Below are 19,547 nucleotides of genomic sequence, written 5' to 3'. Positions count from 1 at the left end.
ATGAGAAACAGGAGTTGAGTGGAGAAAAGCTTTCCTCCCCCATCCATACCACCTTTCACAGCAAGTCAAGGGAGGCGGGAAGGGAGAAGGTCAAAGGTAGAGAGCAGCAATGCGTCCCTGCTCTTCCTTGCTCTGTCCAGCCTTGCTGCTTATGGTAGCAGGGCCAGTGAACCTAGCATCGTACGAATTCAGGGATTAAATTCCCGTGCTCTTTTTCTACATGCGTAACAACAGGGAAAATAACTCAAAAGGCATAAAGGGGACACACGAGCTAAACAACTATCACACAAAGGGGAGTCCCCTAAAGGAACCACTTCAAATTTTGATTTGATAGAACCACTCTCTTGCTAGAGCACGTGGCTAACAAATTATATTTGAATACATCTGTTAGAAGACAATGAAATATAAAAAAATATTTTATTCAGTAGGCCCATGTGTCCTACAAACATACTTACAATAAGTATAATGTATTTCAAGTTATACAGATAAAGCAGTTAAGTAACTAAACAGTTGTAACAACCCACCTAGCGCTTGTTCGGTGCAAAATCTTACATGCTGGTGGACCCATATAGCAGTCAATTACACCTGCACATGATTGTTGTCAAATGCAAAAAACTAAAGGAATCAAAACTTCTTTGTTATACAACCAGTTAGAATGAGGATATTCAAGCAGACAAAGTTTTTTATGGACGCATTTTCTTTTTCTTTTACTGCTGGCCCTATCTGACTACTTTAAACAGAGTACATGGATGGCAGTGCCACATAAAGGAAACATTTAAAATATTAAATTTGAAGTGCTTCATTTAGAGGACTCTGCTTTGTGTGATAACTCTTTTTCTACATAGCTCCCTGGCTCTGACATTAGGTTAACTTTACCCAATATGGACTTTTAATTTCCCAGATGCTCACATCACAACAATATAATAATAATAATAATAATAATAATAATAATAAGACATTCTCTCCCCCAGAGGTGTTTCCCCTCTTCAGGAGCTGCTTGGCTTGCGCATTCGGAGATATGCTCCATCATATTTTACAGTATCTGAAATACTAATACTCTCTGGCCATGAAAATTCCTAGGTCACAGTTTGTTTGTATGTGCTAGGTGCTTTGCTGCTTTTGTTTTGCATCAACAAGAGGCTTTCAACCCAAATGTGTTTGGAAATGAAAATGCATTATTTTTACATTTCCAGCACTAGCATATATCCCTATTTTTTAACTGCACAATACATCCTACTTTTCCGAAGTAATGCAAATAAATTAATGAACAGCTTAATAAACACCTGTGTAGGCAGAAGCAAAGTCACCTTTAAAAGAATATTGAAATTGGAACAGAGCCAATTGATTTCTAAAATTCAAACACCAAGGTGAACTCATGCTGGAAACCTTGATTACAAAAAAACACATGTAATTACTGGTCCCTAGTGAATGCTAGTAGGATCTCCCAATCCTCTAGTCAATCTAATTCTGTTTTGGAGGGTCCTTGGCGTGCTCATTTCGAATCTCTGTTAGGGAAAATTGCATGTGATGTTGAAACTGCTCACTTGGACGTTGCCTGGTCTCATTGCGTTTCGTGGCTGGTTGTCCGTGGACTTATCACAAAGTCATCCACGATTCTTTTCCATCTTTTTAAGAATATAATTTCAAGGAGGGAGTGACCCGCGAGCTGGAAGTCCGCGGTTATCATTCCGATTCACAAGAAGGGCGACCGAGCTGACCCAAACAACTACCGCCCAATCTCCCTTTTTGATGCAGATAGTAAAATCTTTGCAGGTGTGGTACTTCCGAAACTCAAAGGCTGGGCAGAGACACGAGGTATTCTGGATGGTGCAGAGACCGGACATCAGTGAGGCATGTCTACAGCCCTAAACGCGCTAGTGGTGAACATATTTAGAGATAAGGCTTGGCAGGCAGGGCCCCCGCACTCCCTGTGTACGTAGCCATGGTGGACCTTAGCAAAGCTTTTGATACAGTTAAAAGAGATCATCTGTGGCAAAAGCTGAGTTGTTGGGGTATTCTGCTGGGACTACTTGCAATTCTGGTCTACATTTGAGACACTAACATTCAGGTCCGTAAGTGGTCAAGTCGATCTCTCATGCCCTATTGCCACTCAGAGGGGAGTGAGGCAAAGCTGTATTCTTGCCCCCTTTCTCTTTCTTTTTTATCTATCTGATCTCAAGAAACACTAGATAAACATGCTCTAGCAAGTCCAAAAATTGGTGGACGTAAAATAAGCTGGATAGCATATGCGGATGACGTGTTACTTGATTTCGCTCCCAGGGGATTACAGCAATTGCTGGGAGCTATGAGTGAATACGCCTCCACAAATGACTTGATGATCAACCCAGAGAAAACAATTATGCTAAGATTTTGTAATGGTAAGAAGAAGAGGGTTTCATATAGCTGGTTTAAGCAGTCGCATAATATCCAGCCCATAACAGTAGCTAAATATTTGGGTTTTACACTAGAGGCACATCAGAATGTTGGCCTGGTGGAGGAGCGGCTGAACGTCAAAATTGATCTTCTAGCTGCCCAAATAAAAGAACTCAAGGCCAATTATTGCTGCTTTTCTGTAATCCCATTAATACAATTCTATAAGGGGAAAGTAATTCCCACACTGTTATACGGGATGGATGTTGAATCCAAGTCATGGAATTTGGATTAGGAGTGCTTTAAGGGTAGGATATGGAAAAAGGCCTTGGTCCTACCCAGGTCCTTCCCTATAGTGGCGCTTCGTCATGAATTGGGTCTCTTGTCTCTGAAGGCTACTCTGGAGTGGAGAATCGTACATTTGTATAAGCTTATCAAGTCACCGAGGGAAGGATCTTTGTTTGCAGACCTCCTTAAGGACGATCAAGACTACTCCAACCCCCTCATCCAGGGTCTGAGGAAAATTGTTACTACCAACCTAACAGATCTTGGCAGAACAGCTTCAGAGTTAATATTCTTCCCATTAAAGGTAAAGAGAGTTCTAAAGTTCGACTGGATAGAAACAGTCGATTCCATGCGTTTGCTATCATTGCATGGGGATCTATCCTAAGTAGATAAACCAAGAGGGGTGCTACCAGATTACCTGTCTAGGTTTCCGTATGGCAAAAGTCAAGATATCATGCTAAGATTTAGGCTTAATTTACTCCACACAGGAGATGTGATATCCAGTAGGGTGAGAGAAAGAGTGGGCCATGATAACTGCTCTTTTTGCAATTTGGAGTTGCAACAGACACTGTTTCATATTCTAATTGAACGCCACGGGACTAGATTGAAAGTAACAAATGTATTGGTGCATTTTGTCAATGTTTATCGATGGATGCACACTATGGATTTTTGGTACCGGTTGTCCTCAGGGCATGAAACATTCTTTACAATAGAATTAATAAGACTGATAAAAATGTCAGGTTTGTGGAATGATTTTCCCTGAGGACTGGGTGGGAGGGGTGAATTTTAATTGTTATTAATCCGCTTTTATTTTCTTGTTCCCATTTCTCGATGTCGTTTGTATTTTGTGAAAAGACAAAATGTTTGGCTAATAAACATTCAAATAAAAACATTTTTTTAAGGTATTATTACGCTTTTCGGGCGAGTTTAAGTCTGTCCTTAAGCAAGAAACAGTGCCTGAAAATAACAGGCAGTTCTAAAGGCAATATATTGCTTACCAGGAGTGAAATAACGCTCATCCCCCAAGAATATAAAACCCTGCAAAATATTTTCTTTTAGAACAACAACATATATTTGTTACTCGTTACTCCATAAAAAGGTTTCCCAATAACTATGAAATAGAAAGACTTTCGTGTAAGACTACAGACTGAGGAAAGTGTCAGTATGACGGGATAATGAACCACCACAAAGGTATGGCCCAAGACAAATCTGGGCCTCGGGATGACAGGGACATAGCTATGCCTGACCATTCCACAGTCTTCCACCATCCCCAAAAGAACAACAAACCATTCTGGCAGTGCTGCTATAGGTCATTCCATTGCCCATTGGTGTGAACAGTTCGAGGTGCCATAAAGAAAGATAACAAAAAAGATGGACATAAGAGGAGCACATGGTGAGGGAGAGAGACACACAGGTACAGGTAGGACGGGTGCGTGGGAATAGAGAGCGAGAGACACAGGAGAGGGCAATACTCATCCCACTTTCAGGCTCATAAAACTCAGATTCCATAGCCTTGAACAAAATCTACCAAGTCATTCAAGCATGGATGGCCTTTCATGGTCTCTGCTTGAATGATGACAAAACACAACTCCTCCTGATTGGTGTACAAAACCGTCTAACCAAATTGCCCTCCCAGTTCCAATCCTTCACCACTGATAACAACATCATTTAGGTCACCAAAGCAGTCAAAACAGTTGGAATCTACCTAGACTCCAACCTCAGCCTAACTAAACAAATCAACGCCACTGCCTCCTCAGTAGCTTACACAGCCAAACTAATAACCGCCTGCAGACCGTTCCTCTCACCTAACGGTTGCATCATCCTTGCCAGAGAAATTATCTAAGCTTGATTACTGCAATGCCCTGTACAAGGGAAACAGTCTGCGCAACCTTAAAACTTCAACCACTACAAAATAACGCGCCAAGAGCAACCCTGAACATACCTAAAGTCGACCACATCTCAGCCACACGACAAAGCGTCCACTGGCTTCCTATAAAAGACAGAATCCTCTACAAAACGTTATCCTTAACACACATGTGCATAGCCAACTCTGCCCCTAAGTTCACAGACAGACCCAGCAGAACCGCCCAGGTGAACCAACTCCCCGTTCCAAGATACAAACTGGAAAAATCGGGAGGAAAGAGATTCCCAGTCCTGGCTGACAAAATGTGGAACACACTGCCTTCCGACATCAGATCTGAGGCAGCCTACCTGCCCTTTCAAAAGAAACTGAACACCTGGCTAGTCGTGCAAGAATAATCTACGTCTGAGAAGTAGACCCCGCTCATACTGAGACCTGTTCAAACATGCAACTCTGAGCATGTCCAATTACAACTTGCTAAGATTTTGGCCAGCTTCTGGCCACCCACCGCATCTGTATTATCAACTATAATACAACTCATGAACCATGACAACCTTACTGCAAAATGCTTTAACTTGTAACACCGAGATGTGATTTGATCTAACCTGTAACGCTTAGCTTGTTCCTCTTGCAACTTGCTAAGCCTTTGGCCTTGTCAACTGTAATGTATGTCACCAACACTCTGTGCCTAATGTAAACAATGTATGTAACATGTATACTTGCGCCCGAATACCTTTGGGTTTGGAGCAACATATAAATAAACAAACAAATAAACATGGGAATGCAAAGAAAGAGTGAGGAGAGGCAGCGGGAAGACAAAGAGAGAGACGGAGTACAAACGTGAAACACGTGTGGGATGGTCCCACAGAGTAAGATTTGGTTGGCAATAGGGATGGGGCACAACTAAAATGAAGGCAGGAAACAGATTGCACAGAGGCGAGCACAAAGTGATGGGACACAGATCAAGTTTTGAAATAGAGAGCGACAGATGGACACAGAAAGCAACTAAAATATTTCATAAGAGGAGGGAAGTGAAAAGTAGGGGGAGAGCGTAAGGAAGACTGAGAAACAAGGGGTTGAGCATAAAGGAAGAGAGAGACACACACCATGGGTTCGCCAACCCAGTACTCACGTTTACATCCAGTGAGTGAGTCTGTGCCCTCACGTGTGAGAGGCATACTCAACCCATCAGTACAACTTTGTAGCCTTTAGGTATAGGGAAGAGGCAAAACGGACACAGGTAGTGCTTCTGCAGAGTGGCTGCCTGGAGTATGGGCGTTTGCTCTGTGTCATCAACAGAGCACATTTACTTCAACACGTTAATACGAATATATTGATATTTTATTTCTATCGCGTTCGTACACAAGTGTTTTTAGAGCGCGACAAGGCAAGGGAGGGTAACAGGGGAGAACAAAACAGCAATCTTACTAGGCCCAGTGACATTGAGAACACGCAAGTGCATGGGGGAGGGGAAAAGTGCAAGGGAGGGAGAAGTGGAAAGTGCGATGCAGAGTAGAAACAGATAAATAACAATAAATAAATAATAAAGGCAACAAACAGTGGTAGTCAGCCAGCAATTTGCAAGTGCTAGGTTTAAGGCAGCAGGCAGGGTATGTCTGATAAGTGCAGGAAGAAAAAGGGGGGCTGTACGGGTACAGATACAGACCCCACTGCAAGGGGTGGGCCGGAGGACACAGGGTGGCCAGGTGCACGGTGCCAAGAGTGGACAGATCAGCAGTGGAGAGGGGGAGCAAAGGCAGAAGAAAAGAGGAAGGTCTTGGAGGTGCTTCCAGAACCGGAGATAATTCTCCTCAAGTTTTAGAGTGGCAGGGAGGCTGTTCCAGGGGGAGGCCCCAGACGAAGACAAAGGTCCACCCCCAGCTTGTTTCTTTGAAAAACGACTGGCCCTGTGGAAGTGGGAGGTAGAGGAGCGAAGAGCTCAAGAGGGGAGGTATTTGCAGAGGGATAGCTGAAGGTATTTCGGACCCAGGCCCCAGAAAGATTTGTGGACAATGCAGAGGGTTTTGAATGTAATCCTTGCATCCACTGGGAGCCAATGGAGTGATTTCAGAGCTGTAGAGATACGATTCCAGGGCTTGAGGCCAAGGACAAGTCTTGCAGTCCTGTTCTGGATTAGTTGCAGAGGGCGGAGAGTAAAGGCAGGTAGATTTAGAAAGAGGCCGTTACAATAGTCCAACCCAGAGAGAACCAGAGCTTGGGATACCATGAGCTTCTGTGGGAAGGAGAGGAAAGGCAGAGTACCTCTGAGGAGGTGCAGTAGGAAATTTGACCGAGACCTCAGAGATGTGGGCAGAGAAGAAAAGGTTGGAGTCAAAGATGACCCAGAGGTTCTTAGCCTCACAGGGGGGAGCGGGGGCAGGAGGAGGGCCAAGGGAGGCCGGCCAGATAGTGACGGGAAAGGATGGTGAAGGTGTGCTGATGAGGAGGATCTCCATCTTGCTGGCATACAGACAAAGATCATTGGTGGCACACCAATCTTGAATGGCAGTTAGGCAATCACAGATGGGAGGTGGCAGAGGGCAGCCTGAACATGAGTTGAGGGCTAGACACTATTCAGCCAGGCCAGATTATGATTGTGCTTCACATGCACTCAAAACTATGGGGACGTGTATGCACGAATGCTGATGTTGAGTCACTATAGGACAGGCTAACTGATGAGCAGGCCCTTCTCAAGTTTTCCAACTCCATGGTCAGAAAGCCACCCAGTCCCGTCTTTTCAATGGAATTCTGGCATTTGTAATGCGATATCTAAAATGCAAAATGCAAAACTCCTCCCCTCACACTGACTCTCTCCAACCAGCCTACCTCACCCAATAACGCTGCTCATACATTTATATATGTACGTTGTAGCAATGTAGATTCTGGCCTTAGGCCATATAGGAGTATCTTATTTATGTGGGTTGCCTTATCACTGTCCCTTGCATATGTCCCACCGCACTACCTCTCCACCACCTGGTACCTTGTCATTTAATTAACCATTTAATATTGTAAAGGCACTCTTCTTATGGAATGCTGCAGTCATCTCGGATGTTTTCCTCAAGCTATCATTTTTAAGAAACGACATCTTAAATCAAACAAATACTAGATGTTGCGAGCTGGCAAGAAAGCCCCTGCTCTGCTAGCACCGTATGGTCGTACATTTAGAAATGCACTGTTTACTGTTCAAATTAACTTGAGTACAGATTGCTCGATGAACAGAGTAATACATGGATACTTTTGACATTTTATTAAATACCGAACAAACACATAGAAAGGGGTTTGGTGTTTTGAAAAATCATGTTTCACAAGTTTTCTATTTCCCCACATGAAGATACAAGCTTCTTATCTATATCGTATTTCAACTTTCTACTGCCATTCGGGAATATCCGACAGCTGGGGATGGGAATTTCACAAGCATCATTTTAAAACTCAAAACTACAAAACTTTCATTTCACATGCACAACGTCAAAAAAGCGTGTTCCGTGTTACTCATTTGCTGTTTAATAAGCCAATAAATATGTCTCACAATCAATAACAAAAGCTACTTCTAGCCCAAGAAAAATAACAAAATGACAATTTACATGTAAATTGCCTCCTTGTAGTAACTGTATCTTCCTAATACGACTGTATCGCAAATTGTGCGTTCGGATGCCCTCGGGCCAGGTGCGCGTAATAAATACATAAATAAATAAATAAAATACAAATACAACAACTCTCAAGGAAGGCAGAACGGCAACACCGCTTACCTCTCTTTTGGGCTGTGTAAAACGAAAGCAGCATGTAGAGCTAAAAGGGGAGGAGCAACCATAGTGACAGCCTACGGGTGCCCAGAAGGTACATATCTGTAAAACACGTGGCCGCAAACCATTTGATTTTAGTGATGAAATCAGTGGCGTCTCATTGTTGTCCGTTCAGCGTTTAGTTTTAAGAAGGCTCGTTGTCTTTTCGGTGTTCAGTTTTAGGAAGCCTCGTGAACATCTTCTAAGCAAACCCTGACCATTTGCCTATATTATTTACTGGTAATCCTCATTACTCGTAGTCCTGCTCTTCCTAGTCACAGTACTTACTTTTGCATCAACTTCTCAACGGGCAGGTGAAAACATAAGATTTTATTTTGGGTGGCGGAGAGCCCATTGAATTATATGGGTGGGTAAGGGCCGTGGCAGGCGACTGAACTATTTCTATGGCGGAGGCTTTTGAGTCCTGCCTCCACCGACAGAATTTTTTTTCTCCAATTGTCTTTGTTTCGCCCCTCCTCAGGAGTAACAATGCCTCCCATACCCATTTCCCCTGAGTTCAACAAGGACCATGGGACCCACCATCCTACCCAGGGCAGGAGAGACAGGGCGCAAGTACTCTGACAAAGAAGTTAGGATTAGGAGTAATGAGGATTACCGGTAATGTAGGTATTACCTCGGCATCCTTCTTCCTAGTCCCAGTACTTACTTTTGGGAAATACGAAACCTAAAGTTGTGTTTATTATATTTACATTTATAGCAGCGCACCAAGCCCTCAGGCATCAAGGTTCCAGTTACAGACAGAAGGTAGGGCATACAAGGTAGGTACATTCCTGGGGTTAGATGAACAAGTGTGTCTTTAGGTTTTTTCTGAATAGCTGGTAGGAGGTCTCAGATCGAAGTAAAAGTGGCAAATTGTTCCAGAGTTTGGCCACAACAGCCGGGAATCTGGAGCCACTAGCGTGTTTCCATCTAAATCTGGCGGTTAAGAGTCAGTTACTGTAGGAGGATCTGAGTGGTCTGTCTGGAGAGTATTTGTTGATCATCTGGACATGCATACCTCTCAACTCACCCGCTTTTGGCAGGTGTCACCTGCCACCTAGGCAGCTCTTTCACCCGCCAAGCTCCCTACGCGCCCATAGCAATCAATGGGCTTTCACCCCCCCAAATATAAAAACAGGTGTTTTCACCCGCCCAGGGGCCATGAAAGGTTGAGAGCTATGGACATGGTAGGAGGGGGCCATGTTGTCAAGCAGCTTTTGGGCAATTTTTCCCAGATGGAAGCCAGTGGTCTGATCTCCTGGCTTCTGAGATGTGGTCGGTTTTGCTCAAGTCTAGTGCCACTCAGAAGGTATTGTTTTGAATGACATGAAGCCTGTTCAAGTTTTTTTCCATAGTACCACAGAGTAAGTCATCACAGTAATGCAACTTAGACCCTACAAGGGCACGGGCCACCGTAAGTCATTTGGTAGTAGAGAGGTACAGCCTGCTTGCTCGTATGAATTTTGTGGTGCAACTTGTTGCAAAAGTGATATTGTTGATTTGGCGGGTCATGTTGAGCGAGGCATCCATGTAAATGCCTAATGTTTTTACTGAGGTGGAGAAAGTGATCTTGTGGCCATCTATGGTGAAGAGACGGTATGCAGGGTCAAGGTTTGCGAGGCGTGTTGGGGGGGCTGACTAGAAGAATCTCTGTCTGCTTGTCTCTGGTGGGCCGCTATTTGGGCTAATGCATACTCAATAGATGCCATACTTCTATGGGGTACCAAGATTTTGTCTGATTCTTCTCCTGATTTTGAAGGGAAAAAGATGGAGCCAAACTCTTCCTCTTCAGGATTCCATTTTAAAAATTCGAATTCTTCGGTATCTGCACCAGATTGGTGCAGGGAGGACTGAAGGTCCGGATCTGATATTGGTAAGGCAGAGGTGGAAGGTGAGCTACGTCGGAGGAAGGGTTTCCCTTTAAGGACAGATTCTAAGGCACTAGATCTAATGAAGGTAGGTGATCTTATCCTCAGGATTATCCAATCTCATTGTTGTAGATGATTTATTTTAAAATATGTTTATTGGCATTTTGTAATCATACATAATTTAGCAATTGGTCTCCCCTCCCCCCTGATATTCATTGCCGTTTTCACATTTGCAATACATTTTTGGGTTAACATTATAAACCAGTACCGAACATTAACTTTCTTCGTGCGTTTAAACAGTTGTAGTTTGTTTATTGTATTGGAATAGGTTGGTGATTGTTTCCGTTATTGGTGTGGCTACAAGGGTGATTGGGTTCATCACTCTCTATTTGCTGTGTGACATCTGCTTTTTCCCGTTTCGCCTCTTTATGGGGGCATGTCGTTAGACGGGAGGAACATGTCTCTTACTGTTACCTTCCATGCCTCAAATTTGGTGTTGGTGTCTCCCTCTCCCTTGGCAGCCCCCATGCCCCATGCTTCTGTCTCTACAGCTGTCCATCTTTCCATTTCCCTCTTCCATCTCGCATATTGTGGGCCTCTTTTTGATTTCCATGACATTGCTATCTCTCTTTTTGCCAGTATGCATGCTATGTCCATTACTCTCACTATATGCTTGATCTTACTTAGTCTGGGGTACGTGCCTAGGAGGCATTCTTTCGGGGTCCAGGCATATCCTTTGATTCCGCCTTTCTTGCAGGTCTGTTCTATGTTTGTCCAGAGAGTACTCGCTTTCTCACATCCCCAGAACATGTGTATTAGGTCTGCTTCGTCACAGGTGCACCATGGGCATCGAGCTTCTGTTTGCCTCCTGATGTTTGCTACTTTTTTGGGGGTCATGTACGTTCTGTACAGGACATTTGTTTGTATTAGTCAGAATCTGACGTTCCTCGACACTTCTTTCGGGTGTTTCAGGGCTCTTTCCCACTCATTGTCAGTGATGCTTTCGCCAGTGTCCATTTCCCATTTCGTTTTTAGTGTGGTGCTGCAAGGATTGGGCCTGTCATTTATTTGAGCATAGAGCCTTGACACTGGCCTCCACCCGTCACTCAAATTGTACATTTCCGTTGTTAGGGGGTTTGTTGTTGGCTCTGCTGGCCATTCTTCCCACTTCCTTTTGGCCTCATGTTTGATCTTCTGGTACCATAAGAATTGGCACGTTTGGAGCCCCTCTTTTTCATGCAGCGATTCCAGTTCCCTGAATTCCCCCTCCTCATACATGTCCCCCCAGGTGTATATGCCCATTCCCTCCCACTGTCTAATGGTGTTGAGGTCGGTTAATGTTGTTCTCTTTTCTGCCATATTTGGTATTTCAGGGGAGTAAGGGTTCTCCAGATGCATGATGGTTTTAACTCTTTCCCATATTTGTCTGCCCAGTTTAGCTAGCACAGGTGCACTGCAAGTGTGGTCTTGTGATATCCACAGTATTTCTTTCAGGTATGCCAATTTAATTAGGTCCTGCAGGAGACCCGTTTCGTTAGTGATGTCGTCCGACAGCCATCTGCTGACATGGCTCAGCTGGGCTGACAGTATCTTTCGAAGTCTGGGAGCGGTATGCCCCCTGCCCCATGTGGTAGGGTCAGTATGGTCAGTGCCAGTTTGTGGCGCGTCCTTCCCCATATAAAGTCTCTGATCTGGGTTTCTAATTTACGGAAAAAAGGTGGTCTGATGTAGTGGCAGATGTTCTGAAAGAAGAATAGGAATCTTGGCAGGATGATCACTTTAACTATCAATGCCCTCCCCATCATTGAAAGCGGAGGTTTAGACCAGAATTTCTATGAATTGCGGAGTCCCTGTGTTACCGCCATTGTGTTATGCTCATGCATGAGTTCTGTTGTGTGTCTAATCTTGACCCCCAGGTACTTGAATGTATCTAGCTGCCACTGTATCCCCACCTCTCATTGTTGTAGATGATAATGAGAAATTGTTAAAGTATCAAATAACAGTTGGGAACTGTAAAAATGTATCTTTGTCAAAGGTTTCCCCCGGCTCACCTGAGTTCTCTTGTGGCGTTCCGCGGAGGACTCCTTCTCCCGGCCGGACCGGGACTTGTATAAGTGCGTGCGAGTCGAGTTTGACTCCAGCGCGAGCGTTCAAAGTTTCAGGAAGTCGCGTGTTCCAGGACGTCCAGGAAGAGGATCGAAGAAAGGTAAGAGATACTGGAAACAGGGGAAAAGGGAAGAAAGAATAAGGGAGTTGGCCAGGAACTTGGAAGGGTAACGCCGAGCAGCACACACACGTCGAGACACTACCTAGAGATAGCGTTGAGACGCGCGGGGGCGTGGCCCATTTATAGAACATGCCGTGTCCGATGTACAGGCTAGTACGGAAGACGGCACTGGGCACGGCCATGTTGGAAGTATCAAGGAGCACACTCTCCGTCTGGACCAGGACCAGGAAGACCAGAAGGGGCTATGTCCATGGTTCATGACAGCATGCCTCCTCCGAAACCCCGTCCCACCAGGCTTGCCAAGGTGTATGAGATGGAATCTTCTCAGCAATCGAGGGGTGTTTAGGTTGGATAGTGGTTCCCATGTTCTCTCGCTAGGAGGATAGCCGTTCCACTCGACCAGGTATTGAAGCCGACCCCATTTGTACCTGGAGTCACATATTCTGGATACTTCATATTCCAGCTGATTGTCCACAATCACAGGACTGGGTCTGCCGGTTTTCCGGGTGGAGTGGATGTAGGGTTTGAGTAGAGAAGTGTGAAAAACTGGATGTATTCTCTTCCAGGAGTCTGGTAGCTTGAGCCGATAAGAAACAGGATTGATGATTTCTTTTATGGAAAATGGACCATAATATCGGGGGGCTAACTTGTTAGGACGTAGATGTCGTGGTAATAGTTTCGAGGACAACCAGACCTGGTCACCAATAAAATAGGAGGGTGCTGATCTTCTTTTGGAATCAGCATATCGCTTAGTGCGAATCTGGGCCTTTCCCAATTGCTCCTTGGCTTCCTTGTGGATGTTGAGGAGAGTTTCAATCCAGGAATCAAGTGAAGGTACTGGAGTTGGATGTGGTAGAACTGAAGGTAACACGGAGGGATGAAAACCTTGACTGCAATAGAAGGGACTAACGTTGATCGCTGAGTGATCTGAATTGTTATAGGCAAATTGGGCCAAGGGTATAAGGAGGGACCAATCATCCTGTACCTTGGTTGCGAAACAACGAAGATATTGGTCCAGGGTTTGATTAACACGTTCTGTGGCCCCGTTGGTCTGTGGGTGATATCCAGATGAAAGAGCACGTTGAATCCCTAGAACACGACAGAGATGTTTCCAGAATTGTGAAATATATTGCGGTCCTCGGTCCGATACGATCTTGGAAGGGAGTCCATGAAGACGGAAAATGTGTTCTAGGAAAATTCCTGCGAGCTCTGAAGAGGAAGGAAATTTATAGAGAGGCGTGAAATGTGCCATATGAGTAAACAAGTCTATGGTTACCATGATGGTCGTGTAATTCCACGATGAAGTCTGTAGCTATACATTCCCAGGGTCTTGTTGGCAGTGTAGGTTGCAATAGAAGGCCCTCCGGTCTCTTATTGTCGTGCTTATTCTGACTGCAGACAGTACAGGTCTTGATGTACTCTTGTACCTTGCATTTCATTTCCGGCCACCAAAACTGTCTTTGTATAAGACGGAGCGTGTTGGTTACACCACGATGTCCAGAATGAAAAGTATCATGGCAGAGAGTTATTATTTTATGTTGAAGTTTCGGTGTGGGAATGACCAAGGCATTGTCCTTGAATAAGTATCCTTCCTTGATTCTTAAGTTCCAGGGATTCTTCCTAGAGACGTCCTTCCAGAGGTCAGAGGACTGGGTTTTGGCTCGAATCTCCTCCAAGAGGTTGATCGCTTGAGCTATAAAGATTGTGTTGGGAAACATTGTAGGATACATCCTATCTTCAGTGGTTAAATAGTCAGGACGTCGGGACAAGGCGTCCGCAATCACGTTTTGTGATCCAGGAACATGAGTGATTTGGAATTGGTACTGGGCGAAGAAGTAGGCCCAACGCGCCTGACGACTGTTCCTGCACTCCATAGATTGGAGAATTTGTAGATTTTGATGGTCCGTACGGACCTGGACTGGATATCTAGCACCCAGGAGTAAATGCCGCCATTCTGTAAAGGCTTGGCAGATTGCCAACAGCTCCTTTTCCAGGACGGAGTAATGGGTTTCGCTGGTTGTTAGGGTTCTAGAGAGGTAAGCCACTGGGTGGTCCATCTTGTCCTCAAGCACCTGTTTCAAGACTGCTCCTATGGCATGGTTGGAGGCATCCGTTTCCACTATGAAAGGGCGATCTAAGTCAGGCTGAGCCAGGACGGGGGCTTGCGTGAATCTTGTCTTCAAGCGTTGAAAAGCCTTCTCTTGCGAGGAAGACCAGATGAAGGGAACATCCTTCTTCAGCAGAGCAACGATCGGTTGGACGAGCTCAGAAAAGGTAGGAATGAACTTTCGATAAAAGTTAGCAAGTCCCAAGAAAGACTGAACCTGTTTCACCGATGTAGAAGCAGGCCAGGCCAGTATGTCCTTTACCTTTGAAGGGTCCATTCCAACTCCTTCTGGGCTGAGGATGAATCCAAGGTAATGAACTGAAGTCACGTGAAAAAGACATTTCTCAGGTTTGACCAAGAGCTTGTTTTCACAGAGCCGTTGTAGTTCCGCCATGACATGTTCTTCATGTTTCAAGGGATCCTTGGAATAAATCAAAATGTCGTCTAGATAGACAATGACAAAGAGAAAAGGCATGTCAGAAAACACCCTATCCATGAAACGTTGAAAAACTGCAGGGGCATTAGCTAATCCAAAGGGCATGACTAGATATTCAAAGTGACCAAAGGGCGTTCTAAAGGCGGTCTTCCATTCGTCCCCTTCCCGGATACGGATTAAGTGATAGGCACCCCGGAGGTCCAACTTCGTGAATATTACGGCGCCTCTGACAGCTTCCAGGATATCTGAAATCAGAGGCAGAGGGTACCGATCTTTGAGGGTGCATTGATTTAGACCACGGTAGTCGAGGCAGGGTCTGAGTTCCTTGGAATCCTTCTTAGGAACGAAGAACAATGAGGCACCCGCTGGAGATTTTGAGGGTCTTATGGTGCCATTTTCCAAATTGATGTCCAGGTATTCTCAGAGGGCCTTTTTCTCAGGTTCTGAAAGGATAAACATTCTGCCAAAGGGAATTACTGCCGAGGGATCTGTCTCAATGGCACAATCTTCGGGTCTGTGAGGGGGTAAAGCCTTGACTATGGCAGTCGAAAAGACATCAGTATATCCTTGGTAGACCTCTGGGACTTGTACAATGTTGGAAACCATGAGTGAGGTTTTTTGCTCTCCTGAATGTTCAATAGCTGGTGTTAAGGAGAGATCCAGGGATAAATAGTGGGACATACAAAACTCAGAGCCCAGAAACAATGACCCTGCTGTCCAATTAATGTACGGATTATGTCTTTGAAGCCAGGGCATACCCAGAACCATAGGGTAATGGGCTGATTTGATGATGTCGAATGTAATCTGCTCTTGGTAGTGGTTTATGGAGAGACGGACCTCTTTTGTCTGTAGGGTTATGGGTCCTGAAGAGAGAGGTCTCCCATCAATTGCTTCTACCGGCTGTTTAATGTTCCGTGACTCATATGGTATTTTATGTCTGATAACCCAGTCTTGATCAATGAAAATTCTCATAGCTCCACAGTCCACCAGGGCCAGTATGGGATAGGTCTTTTGCTTGGAGGGCGATAGAAAGGCGTGTAGCACCACCAGGTTATTCTGTCCAGGAGAGTTCAAGGATGTGATTGATGTGGAGCAGACATCTTTCTCCCGAAACCTCGCTCCATCTAGGGCCGGGAGCTGGCGTTTCCCGAACGCTGTGCTTCTGAACGTGGGGAAGGGAGTTGTTACTTAAGCCATTATGACATTTATTTTAAGACACTATTTTTCCTTTTTATATCCCGTTTGCACATTTGTAATTTGAGAAGGAGGGCAAGGTTAGGCTTTTTTTAGTATAGGACTTTTTATTTTGACTAAACTGACTTGGCCTTGTTTTTCTTTGTTTAATGGTTGAGATTACTCCTATTCTAGAATTAGGGCCTTGGTGGGAGATTATGAAGCCCACCTTGGCCCTGGAAGTTGAAAAATAATAGGGCTTGAATGTAAAATGCACCAAGCAGGAATCCAGAAATCCACGTAAGGATTTTGGCGAGCCATCGTATTTGTCTACCACTCCACCCAGTATCATGCTTTCCTTATTGGCAGAGTCACGTGACAGCACCAATTGTTTCAAGGCTGCGTTCTCTGCCTTTAAGTTCTGTACCTCGGTTGTTAGCTCCTGCATGCCGCGCATGAGTTCCTGGACCGCTTTCTCCATAGCGGTATCAGTGTTGATCGTTTGGCGTCTCAATCTGTCAAAGGTTTCCCCCCGGCTCACCTGAGTTCTCTTCTTGTGGCGTTCCGCGGAGGACTCCTTCTCCCGGCTGGACCGGGACTTGTATAAGTGCGCGCGAGTCGAGTCTGACTCCAGCGCGAGCGTTCAAAGTTCCAGGAAGTCGCGTGTTCCAGGATGTCCAGGAAGAGGATCGAAGAAAGGTAAGAGATACTGGAAACAGGGGAAAAGGGAAGAAAGAATAAGGGAGTTGGCCAGGAACTTGGAAGGGTAACGCCGAGCAGCACACACACGTCGAGACACTACCTAGAGATAGCGTTGAGAGGCACGGGGGCGTGGCCCATTTATAGAACGTGCCGTGTCCGACATACAGGCTAGTACGGAACACGGCACTGGGCACGGCCATGTTCACCAAGCCTGTCTTTCTTCTCACATACGTTTAAAATCTAATTTCTCACATGGGTCTCCCTCTGCCGGGCTCCAGCCCTCTTTTCTCTTTGTGGGGTTCCCTTCCCCACATTTTGTTCCCACATTTTGTTTTATCCAACTTTTCACTGTAGAAGACTTTCAAAACGACAAGAATTTTACATAAACCTCTGCATGTCCACTTCGACCTCTCTTTAAACAATTCATCAACCAACAATCTTCATCACCTCGTAACACCAATGCTTCTTGTTACTTGTTGTTTCTTATTTTCTTTACATTGCCCTCTTGGCATCTTTCAAAGTTCATATGCTCTTATCCTCTTTACATTGCCCTCTTAGTATCTTTCGAAGATCATATACTTTGCCCTCTGGGCATATTCAGAGTTCATATACTTTGTTTTCAACTCAATCAACTCTCATTCGAGATCGCGGTTTAGTTTTGTTTATTGTTTATAAAGTGCACCTAACCCTGAGGTATCTGGGTGCTTGAGCATATAAGAAATAGTTACAGTTACAGATAACATATGATAACAGTTACAAATACATTGTAGTGAATAGTTCTTGGGACCAGGTTACAAGTGGTCAGGGTGGTAAAGGCAATAATTAAGAAAGCATGGGGTGAGACAGACAAGTTACAGTACTGAATAAATAGTGAGCAGGTAAATACATGTTACAGTTCTGAATACACAAAGATCGAAGTAGTTAAGCGAGGAGCCAAACTTTTACTTTAGATCTGAAGGCCCAAAAAGAAGGTTCAGCTATGATAGCTGTTGGTAGGGAGTTCCAACATTTGGCTGCTAGCACTGGGAAGCTTGAGCCCCCTGCTGTTTTCAATTTAAACTTAGGTATAGTGAAGCAATGCTGGTAGGCAGATCTGGTGGGTCTGGTGGATTGGTGCCTTGAGAATTTGTCTGACAGATATTGGGGAGCTATGTTAGCCAGACATTTGTGTGTAATGACGAGAGTGCGAAGTTTAATTCAGTCACGTATTGGTAGCCAGTGAGAATCACGTCTGGTGAATTAAATATGGCTCGAACAAGGTATGTTCAGGGCGCAGCGCAGGGCGTGGTTCTAATGAACTTGTAATCTATTCAGGTTGGACTCTGAGGAACCTAGGAATAGGGTGTTGCAATAGTCCAATTTGGACAAAATCAAAGCCCTGGCAAGCGTGAGGCAGCTGTTTGCAGACAGATAAGGTTTGCAGACATTGATAAGTTTATTGGTTATGCAGTGGTGGAGGCTGTGGTATTTACCTGTTTTTAAGTGATAAGGTGGAATCTAAATACACACCAAGGGTTTTAACTTCTTTGGCAATTTTGATGATGTTGCCATTGATGTTGAAGGAGTTGTACCTCTGGTCGAGTTTATTGAGACGGACTTGGGTGTTGACGATCAAGAGCTCTGTCTTGTCGTCATTTAAGCAGAGACTGTGTGTAGCCATCCAGGCCTGAATTTCACAATCGATTTCATTCAGCTTTTCTGCGTCACTCTCATAGCAATCAGTGAGAGTGATGAGGACCTGGGTGTCATCTGCATAGTTTGTGTAGGTGACACCCAGGTTGTCAAGACGATCAAAGAGGAGCTTAGTAAATATATTATAAAGTGTGGGAGAGACACAGGAGCCTTGGGGGACTCCACAGTGGATGAGTGCAGGCTTGGCAGCTGCAGTGGGTATGAAAACTCTGGTTGTTCTATCTGTGAGGAATGAGTTGATCCAACTAGCCGCATTCGGTGAGAATGCTGCTGCTGAGAATAGACATTCGGTCAAGATTTGGTGGTCCACAAGGTCAAACGCTGCTGATAGGTCCAATAGGAGCTTGAGAGCCAGTTTGCCATTGTCTTTGGCTTCGTCCATTTGGATCTTTAGACCCAGAAGGGCCGTTTCCGTTCCGTGCTTGGGTCTAAAGCCCGATTGGCGCAGGCCAAGAAGGTTGTTACAATCATGCCTTTGTTTCCCGCTTTAACACAACTTCAAACATTTCAAAGAGACTTTCAAATGTGAGATTCCGCCTCACAGCACCACTCTGTTATTTTGTATACTTTCATCACAATTCAGCAATTGTCCTTTCTATTTCGCGTTTTATCAGCACACGCACAACTTCCAACTCTTGTTACAGGCACTTTTGCTTTTAAACACAAACAGGGCTTTTGTTGCCTTCGATAACTCACTGGTGGTGTTAATTGGGTTTCTTTATTGAACGCCTTTCATGTAGCAGTCAAGGCCATTACCAATGCCTCCTCTGCTCCACCCCAACTCTGTTGTTCACCCGGGAGGGTAGCGGGCCACCTCAAAGTACTTTGAAGGTATCTCCTTTCTGCTCACTCGGTTTCCGTCTTGGAACACATACGGCTTTCCGAAAGTCTGGAAATCTCTCCTGCCTCTCTCTCGTTCTCCACAACTGCCGATCAGCCCCTTTGCCCTCCAACTTCAATAGCCTGATTCACATCAGCCCCGGAAAAGAAGCTGTTCCTTCTCATAGCCAGCCTCACTCACTGTGTGCCTGTGTGCGCCACCTTTCA

At 44.9% G+C, this 19,547-nt stretch overlaps 1 protein-coding gene across 1 annotated transcript in view; it reads right to left on the bottom strand.

Moving 5' to 3' along the window:
* POLR3G (RNA polymerase III subunit G) overlaps nt 1-8,343 on the bottom strand; it is a 354,183-nt gene extending 345,840 nt beyond the window's left edge. Inside the window, exon 1 of the mRNA XM_069627616.1 lies at nt 8,263-8,343. The gene's annotated coding sequence lies outside the window, so the exon portion shown is untranslated. The remainder of the gene's footprint in view (nt 1-8,262) is intronic.
* Nucleotides 8,344-19,547: the final 11,204 nt, after the last annotated feature.

The sequence above is a fragment of the Ambystoma mexicanum genome, chromosome 6p (assembly GCF_040938575.1).
Source record: "Ambystoma mexicanum isolate Mex_15411 chromosome 6p, UKY_AmexF1_1, whole genome shotgun sequence".
NCBI lineage: Eukaryota > Metazoa > Chordata > Amphibia > Caudata > Ambystomatidae > Ambystoma > Ambystoma mexicanum.
Note: the sequence above shows the minus strand (reverse complement) of the source record. Positions and strands in the feature narration are given on the sequence as shown.